Here is a 9,588-nt window from a genome sequence, read left to right as displayed (position 1 = left end):
CTCCTTCTTTCCATATATATATATATATATATGTAGTTGTCTTTTGTACTCATTGTTAACTATTTTTTTCTTTGGAAGGGATGGAGTTTCTTTGTAGATACCTACTCCAGAAGCTTATGTTGAACACATTATCAATTTTCCAAAATGTGCCTTTATCTTACAAAAAGCACTTATCTATTTCACAGGCTCTTAAAACTTTCAAACTGGAAGAGAACTTTGAAATGCACCAACGTGGCATTTCAGCTCCTCACCTAGAACATGCACATAAATCAGCAAAGGCTCTTTTTTTAAAATATTATTTATTATTTTTGTTTTGTGTGTATGAGTGTATTGCCAGCATATATGTAAGTGCGGTGCCTGCGGAGGTCAGAAGAGGGCTTTGGATCCCCTAGAATTGGAATTAAAGATTTCTGTTAGCCATCATGTAGGTGTTGGGACCCAAACCCCAGTCTCCTGCAAGAGCAGCCAGTGCTCTTGACTGTTGAGCCAGCCCCCAGAGGCTCTTTTTAAAATGCAGCTTCAGTATTATCCAGGGTCCAAAGAGGTTTGAGATTCTGCACTTCTGGTAATTCTGCTGATGACACTGGCATACAGCATTCTTCTATAATGGTTAATCTTTATTAGCAATTTGACTAGATTTAGAATTGCCTAAGAAATGGGGGAACACCACTGGATGTGTCTGTAAAGGCCTTTCAGAGATCAACTGAGAGAGAAAAGGTCCACCCTGAATGTAAGTGCCACAGCCTATAGCCCATCAGAAATGAAAAGGGAAAAAGAAAAAGCAAGCAGAGGTCCCTGCTTCCTGGCCCACCATGATGAGAGCTGCTTGGCTCCATCACTTCCTCTTTACCATGATCGATTAGACCCCCTGAAACAATGAGCAAGAATAAATCTTTCCTCAAGTTGCTCTGTCATGCACTTTGGTCACAGCAAGACAAAGTAGCTAATACATCTTGAAAGAGCCAGAATCTTGTCCTCTGGCTTACTAGAAATACAGTGCAGGTTCTGAATCACATTCCAGTAGGACAGAAGAAATCTGCACAGCAGCCTCAGACTTGTACTTCCAATCAGTGTGGAACAGCAGTGGCTACACTTACTGTTCTTCCTGAAACTACTGAAAGAATGAAAGGTGGTAAAACGCAACACTAACATGGTAGGGACACCCCCAGAATACAGCACCAGTGTGGTGGGGACACCCCCAGCACGAGGAAAAGGAATGCCAAGCAGTCTGTGCTGTGCCCGAGCACATGAACAGAGTTCTGCCTGTCATGATGATCTTGTAGCACAGAGCACCGATCAGGAGACATGTGTTAACATATATGGGAGACAAAGAAATTAAACTGTAGAGGGGCACTAACAGAGGGTCTAAAAGGCTGGGTCTCTTTGTCACAGGCTCTGCTTTGGGGAACTATTTCATGGAGTCAGGTGCTAGCATGAATAAACTGCGTCCTGGAAGAATGAAACTCATTCGCTGTCGCATCTCTCCCTGTTAAACAGCAAATAAAACAGGTCTGGAAAGGTGGCTCAGTGGTTAAGAGCACTGGTTGCTCTTACAGAGGACCTGGGTTCAGTTCCTAGCACCCACATGGCTGCTAACAACCATCTATAACTGTTCCAGGGAATCCAAAGCCCTCTTCTGAACTCCGTGGTCACTGCATGATGTGAGTGCACTTATACACACAAAATAAAAATAATATATATTTTAAAAGAAACATAAAGCTATGCATTAAACAACACTAGGCCTAAATCAATGAAGGAGAATGACCCCTGGAACACAGGCAGCAAGTGAGGTGAGCCCCATGATTTTCTCAGTTTACTGTCTTGAGAGTTTCCAAGACATGGCACAAAGGGTGGTGACCCAAGGACAGCCCAGCTGACTAGCGACAGAGACTTGCTGAGAGAGCCAGAGAGAGCCATATGGCTGGAGGTCTCACCACAGAGGGAACTGAACACAGAGACCACCGATCATCATGTAAGCGTGAGGGCACGCCTTTGGGCACATAAGAGATGCTGGAGAGGATAAGGGTGCAGTGCACACACAGGACTGGTACCAGTGCTACACACACCAGCTAGTCTAGAAAACGTTTTGATTACTAGGGAATAAATTAGAGAACTCTGGAAAGATGTCTTCACATATGAAATAGCCAATGCTAGATTGTGCAATGCTACAAACCACCTAAAAAAAATCTTAAAATAAGATAACAAAAGATCAAAGTGTTCCCTAGTAACTTAACTGCAACACAAAGTAAATCTCGGGAAGATTTATTGAAACAGAAAGTACCCAGCAGCAAAGAAAGCAAAGCTCACAATACGTGTCCTCAGTGAGAAGTTATTGGGCTAGGGAGAAGAGAACACAACCCACTCCCCCCACAAAGAGGAAAATCAGTCAAGCAAAATGGACCCTGAACTCTGACGGAAATCTTACAATCAAGAGAGAGGAGTATAGTAAATGTTGACTTCCATATTCAGAATATTAGAGATGAGGATGATGTAAAACATGTAGTCAATGGGATTCATAGATTTGACATAGGAGAGATGAGTAATTTAAAAGACACTGTGTTTTCATTATGTGGCTCATTATTGCAACAAATACCTGACAGAAGCACCTTACAGAAGAAAGGGCTTGTCTGGGCTCATAGTTCTAGGACACAGTCTACCACAACAGATAGTCATGGTGGTAGGGGCCCAAGACAGGTAGCCACGTTGCATCTGAAGTCAGTTCCCTTCTTCCTTTTTATTCAGCCCAGGACCCCAACCCAAGTAATGGTGCCACCCATGATTTACATGAGTCTTGCCACCTCAGTAAATCTACTGTAGAAATTCCCTCACAGCAATATCCAAGGGCTAACCTAAACTAGATACCCACCTCCCCCAAGGCCCAGAGGCTTTCTTTCTAGGTAACTCTACTTCTTATCAGGTTGACAATCAATAGCAGCTGCCGTACACACAACAATAAAAACATAACTTAAAATCAAATGCAGAAAAAAGAGAATTCAAAGTAAACAAGCAAAAAAGAATGACCCAGTCACTATTGTGATCAATGTACCCAAAGCCTCATAACGTACAATTAGTTGGACGTTGTGAATAGGACTTCACCTCAAAACCTTCCTAAAATCCAAGGAATATAAGCCCGAAGAGTTAGTGTGCTCCTATCACATGACCAATGATTAGAATATTATAAAAATAAATACTGAAAATTTTCTGAACCTGTTGAAAGCTACAAACTTACAAATCGAAGATCAGTGGAACCCAACCACAGAACCTCAAAGGAAAACCCATGAAGCCCATCCTAGTCAAGTTCTTAAACTAGAAATAAAGGTGGAAAACAGCCAGAGGAAGGAAAGTGTAGTGTTTATAGTAACAAAGATAAACACATGAACAGATTTCTTGTCAGAAATAATGAATGGAAGTAGGAAGACAATGGAACAATGTCTTTCAAGTCCTGAAGGAAGCAAGACTGTCAAATAAGAACTCTCAAGTGAATGAGAATGCCTTTCGGAACTGAACCTGGAATAAAGCTTAAACAGGAAAGCTGGAGGAACGCATGGCGGAGACCCTCACCGCAAGAACTGTTAAACTATGTGAGAAGAAACCAGATGGAACCATGAACCACTGAGGAATGAATAGAACCAAATATGGTGACTACACCGGTAAATATGGTAATCAACTCTTCAAACAGGAATAGAAACAGTATGGCATGGAATTAATACGGTATTTAAAAGTAAAATGACTACCCTTTCCCTCAAACGAGCGAATAAGAACAAATGCTTTCAGAACAACTGAAGCAATAACCACTGTCATCATTTTTGGCAGGAAACTTTTAACATCTTTTCAGTTTTAAAGTGAAGAGGTTCTGATTCCATTTCACTTCTTCATTTTCTGTTATAAGTGTTTTTAGAAGCACATATGAGGATAGTCTATTAGTCAGTTATAGGCCCATAATAGCTAACATTTATTGACACTCTATGTGTAAGAGCCCATCCAAATCCTCCGTGTTGGGAGGCAGGTGGCTTGGGGGCCTGGTTTTATAGATTAGAGTACTGTGGTGCAAGCTAACATAGGCAGGGAGCAAACCCCCAAGTCCAGACCCAGAGTCTATATGCTTAACTACAGCACAATGTCCTGCTTGCTTGTAGTTTGGGTTTTGTTTTTTTTTATTAGGTTTGGTTTCCTGTGAATTTCTGTTCTAGTTTAAAATAATCATAGTTTTGTTCAACATGCCAAAACTTTGGGAACTTTGTTTAGTTCAAAATATCATGTGGGTTCTGTTATTAAAAGGTATTTTTAATTTACTCTTTCAACACATACATAGGCCTGGGGAAAAAGACTTAAAAGGGCAGTCTTTGACTTCAAAGAGCTTCGGTTGGCTTACCTTCCTGGGAGAAGGGGAAGGTAGGCAGAGCTTGCATTGGCATTCAGTGGGGAAACCAACCCACTAGTAGTCAATAGAGTATTGCAAAATCACCTGGAAGGTTTTGCCAGGTCTCCTTCAGGAACTACAGAATATAGCTAACATTCTGTGCGCCACACACTGTCTAACATATGGGTTAGCAAATAAAAATACTCCGTAAATATCTGATAAGTCAACAAAAATTCACATGTAAACACACAGACATACAAATGAGAAACTTAATTTTTTTTCCTTTGAACACATTTTGGAGTCCTTACCTCTATCCCGGTTTAGATCCCGAGTAGAAGTTTTCCTCAGTCTAGTTTTCAGATAGCATACTAACACAACTGCCTTTGAGGCTATATTGGGTGAATGGAGCTGTCCTAACAAGTGACCATAAACTTGGTGGTTTGCAGCAGAAACTTACTCCTCCTCATAGTGCTGGAGGCCAGAAGGCCAGATGAAGGTGTTGGTAAGCCTTGTTCTCCCTCCAAAGCTCCAGAAAAAAATGCTTCCCGGCCTCTTTCAGCACCTGGTCTCAGATGTTCCTTTGTTTGTGGTGTCCTAACTCAGTCTCTGCCCTGATCATATGGCTGACTCTTCTCTGTGTGTCTGAGACATTTTCCCTTCTCGAGGTTACCTGCCATTGTATTTACTATCCATTTAGTTATCCAGGGTGATCTAATCTTGAGATCTTTAATCATATCAGAAAATACTTTCTTTTTTAAAAAGTTAAGGTCACATTCACAGATTCTAAGGGCTAGGATATGGGCATATTTGGGGGGACACAATTCAACCCACTAGAAGGGTATTTCCAACAGTGTGGGGAGGACAGTGAGATTGACAAGGTACTCTTGTATCGGACGCAAAAATTAAGAGAAACCCCCAAAATTCAGTAATCAGGACAATAGGTTTTATAAAAAACTTTTATTGAATTTTTATGATTTCATACAATATAACTTGATGGTATTTAGATCCCCTCCCAGATCCACACCTCATGTTAGTGCCCCCAACCTGATTTAACGTACTCTATTATATACTAACATCTATAATAATAATATAAGGCCTGTAGAGTCTAATTTGTGTCCCTAAACGTGGTTCAGTGTAGGTCTGTCCATTGGAGTCTGGTTAACCTACCAAGAGTCCCATTCTTGAAAAAAGCTCGCCCCTGGGGCCAGCACCCATCAGTTGCCAAAACTTCCTTAGTTTGGTTTGGGATTTCTTACTTACTTCCCAAGGCTGTGCTGGGATTTTGTCTGATTTGAGCTCGCACAGGACTTGGACAGCCACCTGCTATCACCATTGCTGTGAGTTCATATGAGAAACTGAGCAGCTATCTGGAAAACTCTGCTTTCTTGGGGTCATCCACCCCTCTGGCTCTCACAGTCTTCACCATCCTTTTTTGCAGTGATCCCTGAGCCTTGGGATGCAGAAGTTTGATATTGGTGTCCTATTCAGGGATAAGCACTCTGCAGCCTCTTGTTCTCTATACATGGGCCAGTTGTGGGTTTCTGTGTTAATCACCATCTGCTGCAGAAGAAAACTTCTCTCATGAGAGTTGAGAGATGGATTCATCTATGGTTATAACAATGTCATTATGAATCAGTTTAATACAATAACTATTTAGTAGAAAACTAGTATTAGCTTCTTCCCTGTGTCCTGTGACCTAATACAATAGTTGAACACAATATTTGTTATAGGTAAACTGTATTTTACTTTTTAAATTTTATATTTTGATCTTTATTGGTATGTATTAATTATATGCAATAGTGAGTTCAGTGTCCTGTTTTCTTACATGGGGCTAATGTGGTTCCACATATTTACTCACTCCTGTTACTTTCTATTTTCCTAACCAGGCAAATGGCTTAATGGCTAAGAATACTGCCTTCTGTAACCTTCTATTTTCCTTCTCTCGCCCTGCTAATAATACCCTTTTTCTTCCAAACTAGCAAGCCTTCTATTTTCATGTGTTTTTATAATACAATATTTTAGCTCAAAATTTCTGCAAATGTTAATAGTAAAAATATATATACATATTTTGAATAAAGAAGTAACAGGTATTGGTGAATTGTTTTCCCCCTTTTGGCTCCACATTGAGCTGAATTCCAGCAACAGCTCAAGTTTCCAGTCCTTAGGGTGAGCTCATCCCAGTTGTGTTTTCCCAGCACACTGCAGGCACCCTTCTTAGAAACTCTGCTCCGGGGAACTGTACTTGGCTTTTCAGCCTCCTTTGAACTGGGATTGTCCCTTCCATGCAGCTTACGTACCTTACCAACTGCGCAAACACCTCCTTAGAAGCTAATTAAAATGGAAGTCATGCTGCCAAATTCAAGACGCCTCCAAAAGAGCATTAGAGACGGCCAGAAAGTGTTGTTAGCACCACATCCGGCTCCTCAGTGACTGAAGGGGACTAGAGCACTGAGACAGACAAATTAGCCCTGAAAGGTGAATAGAAAGTGGAATTTGCTGAGCCCCTCTGGATAGCACAGCCCGAGGCACAGGAAAAGCACTGGAGCTCTATGTGGACTGTATCTAAAGATGGGAGTTGGGAACGGTAAGTGAAGGGTACAGCTTGGAGACAACAGTAAAAGGGAGCTCCATGTTTCCAAGTACCATCAAAAAGTAAGAAATGTTACCTACTATTCTTCTCCTTCAGGGGCTCCTCCCAAGCCCATGGGACCCCTGAGGAACAGATCCTCAAGCGACCTCAAGAGTAAAAACAAATCAGTTTATCTGGTCCAATTGTATGTCCTTAAACACCCAAAAGGGAAGTATAACCAAAGATTAAAGGGGCCAATATAATTTCATAAGAGCATACATATATATATAGCTAAAAGTTACTTGACAAACAGCAAAGCCAGACAGGCAATACCTTCAGTCGAGAGAGCACCTCCAAATCAACAAAATCAGAGATGAAAGGGGAAACATCACAACAGACACCAGAAAGATACAGAACATTATAAGGGAATACTTTAAAAACCTATATGCTACTAAATTTGAAAGCCTAAAAGAAATTGATGCATATCTAAAGGCATGGGAACCACTACAACTAAACCAAGAAGAGATTAACAGTGGCAGGGATAGCAGAGTATGGAGGCTCTAGTGGGAGAGGAAGGCTGTCTACCTGACGAGTTTGTATTCATGCTCAGATGCCGAGGAGCTCAGAAGGTGGGTGACTGTGACCAGTGATAGTCATGTATATAGAGATTGGAAATGCATGTGAAAACTTCTCAATGTCAAGAGCCCTGGAATGAATTTTTCTGTATGAAACTGTGTGTTTTGACAATGAAGTGGAGATCTTTTTTAAACGTTGGGACCTCATTTAATTTTATGTCTTACAGAGTTTATAATGAGTAAAAGACTATAGAAGTGTAATAATTCATCTGTAAACCTAAAAATATACAGCCAATTTGGAAAGAGATGTACCCTAGCTCAGAAAAATGTTATTGAATAGGTTAATACTATTGTAATGAAATGCTTCTTCTAATAAACAAAATAAAATAAAACAAAATAAACCTTTAAAAAAAGTAAGAAATGTGATTTCTACAACGTTTGTGTGCTACCATGTGAAAATGAATAACAGGACAGATCATAAGTTGCATTCAGTGGTAAAATGATAATGTAAAATGTGGTATGATGGAATAATCACTGAGAAAAAATAATAAAAAATAAGATCACATTTAAAATAGTTCATCCAAAGACACAGTACCTAAGAAACAAGTTTAAGAAGGAAAATAGGTAGCATCTATAAGAAGAAAAGCTGGAGAGCAGCTAAGTTTTAAAGAAAAAAATAGCTAAGAGCTTCTAGGTAATTAAAAATGTTTACACTATAATAATTAAGAGGTGGTATTTTAGGCTAAGGAAATGGACACACATGAAGCATACCTGAAAGCTTATAAATTGAGCTCTCAATAGGTAATATTTAATATGTGAGCTTTTATAGTAAGTCATTTTCCTAAGGAAGTCTTAATGAATTTGATCAACCTAGGGATACTTTATTAGTTATTAGAGAATGTTGGTACACCCTTCATACTCTATAGATCACTTAGACTGAACTTGGTTAAAAGGACAAAGATAGAAACAAATTACAAAACATAACAAATACATAATAAACACGAACACACAAATATGTAAGGAAAATAATCATTAACATTATTAACTTTTTCTCAAACATAAGCTTTTGGGGTTAGATTTTTCACTTTGGACTTTTCACAAATAGAATATATTATTTTTTTCTCATGTATGTGTGTAAGGTGTGTGTATACACAGTATGCTTGTCTATATGTACACAAGTACATGTGTATGTACTTATGTGTGTGAAGGCCTGAGGTTGATATCGAGTGGAAGTTTCCTTCCACTTCCACTTACCTTATTTGCTGAGACAGGGTCTGTCAGCTGAACCTACCACTAATAGATAAGACTGTCTGGCTAGCTAGCTCTGGGATCCCTTGTCACTAACTTCTGAACGCCAGAATTATAGGCAGGTGTCCAACCCACCTAGGAGTGATGTGGGTGCTAGGCATTGAACTCCAGTCCTCATGTTTATGTAGCAAGTATTTTAACCACTGAGCAGACTCCCCAGGATAGAATATTATTTTATAAGCAGAAAAAGAGAACAAAAATATTTTTAAAGACTTGATTGCAAGAATATAGCTGGGTGCGGCACTTGCCTAGCATGCACAAGGCTGTATGTTTGTAGTACCTCAAGGAAACAAACACACTGAACAAAAGGCCTAACTAGTACTCACAGGATGTCAGCACTGAAAAGCATTTCAACAGCTTGACCCAACTCCCACATATTTCACATAAAGTAGACCCAGAAGGCTGGATTATTGTCAAAAGCTAAATGTTGTTTACAAGGACCAGCATCCTTCAGAGAACTCCTTTGCATATACCCAAAATACCCAAAGGGGAATCCACTAGCCCCAGTACTTTGTCGGTGAAAGGCCAATGGCAATTTTCCAACCCATCATAAGCAAAACTCAAGACAGAAAGCAGAGGGGATGACCAGGCCTCTGTTCTATTGCCCAAGAGACCAGCCTCCACCTGCCTAGACCCTCGAGCAGATTCTGAGCTCTTTTGTCCAAGACCTAGAAAGCTCTGTAGATATAGGTAAAGGAGTTGTATGATGAACAAACTTTACCCATCTCATGTCACATATATGGGTTATCGGGTATCTCCTCAGGTCCCTTTCTTCC

The sequence above is a fragment of the Nannospalax galili genome, unplaced genomic scaffold, assembly GCF_000622305.1.
Source record: "Nannospalax galili isolate Female #2095 unplaced genomic scaffold, S.galili_v1.0 scaffold553, whole genome shotgun sequence".
NCBI lineage: Eukaryota > Metazoa > Chordata > Mammalia > Rodentia > Spalacidae > Nannospalax > Nannospalax galili.
The sequence above is the reverse complement of the archived record's forward strand: the minus strand, read 5'-3'. Positions refer to the sequence as shown.